The following is an 860-nucleotide window of genomic DNA, read 5'->3' as shown; positions in this document are numbered from 1 at the left end:
TTCCCTTTGTTTTTCATTATCATCTCCCCACTGTTTCTCATGGTTGCAAATTAGTTTGGTGAGGTCTTTTCATTTTAACATGAAAGAATATAATGCCTGCAGGGGCTTGTTTCCTTTTCATTCAGGTTTTTATACTTTCATATAAATATGATGTTAGAAGCACATCCTGGCCGGGCGAGGTGGCTCACTCCTGTAATCCTAGCACTTTGGGAGGCCAAGGCAGGTGGATCACCTGAAGCCAGGAGTTCAAGACCAGCCTGGCCAACATGGTGAAACCCTGTCTCTACTAAAATACAAAAATTAGCCTGTAATCCCAGCTACTTGGGAGACTGAGATAAGAGAATCGCTTGAACCCGGGAGACGGTGGTTGTAGTGAGCCAAGATCATGCCACTGCACTCCAGCCTGGGCAGCTGAGTGAGACTCTGTCTCAGGAAAAAAAAAAAAAAAAAAAAAAAAAACCTTATGTCTGAGAGCATACAGTATCATTTTATGAGTTTCAGGTTTACATAAATGGTATCATCTTGGGCATTCTGCAACTTCTTTTTCTCTAAGTCATCAGCTTTACTAGGTATTGCCAAATTGCTCTCCAAATTTTCACATATTTCAGGGGCATAAGAATCTTCATTTTCCCACCTTGCCAGCATTTAATCCTGCTTACTAGAGCAATGGAGCATCTTCCTGTGTCTTGTTCTTAGTCAAATCTAGACCAAACAGGGTAGCTCCCACCTGCCTGTCTGGGTGTGGCCAGCTGGAGCCAGGCCCTCTGCCATTCTCTGGAGCAGGTGGGGGCAGGCCTAGGATGTGGCCATCTGGCCCCTCTACTTGGCTCCCAGATAGCAGTCCTTCCCACCTCCCTCCC

Source organism: Hylobates moloch, unplaced genomic scaffold (genome assembly GCF_009828535.3).
Source record: "Hylobates moloch isolate HMO894 unplaced genomic scaffold, HMol_V3 SCAFFOLD_4, whole genome shotgun sequence".
NCBI classification, from domain to species: domain Eukaryota; kingdom Metazoa; phylum Chordata; class Mammalia; order Primates; family Hylobatidae; genus Hylobates; species Hylobates moloch.
This window is presented reverse-complemented; position numbering follows the sequence as displayed.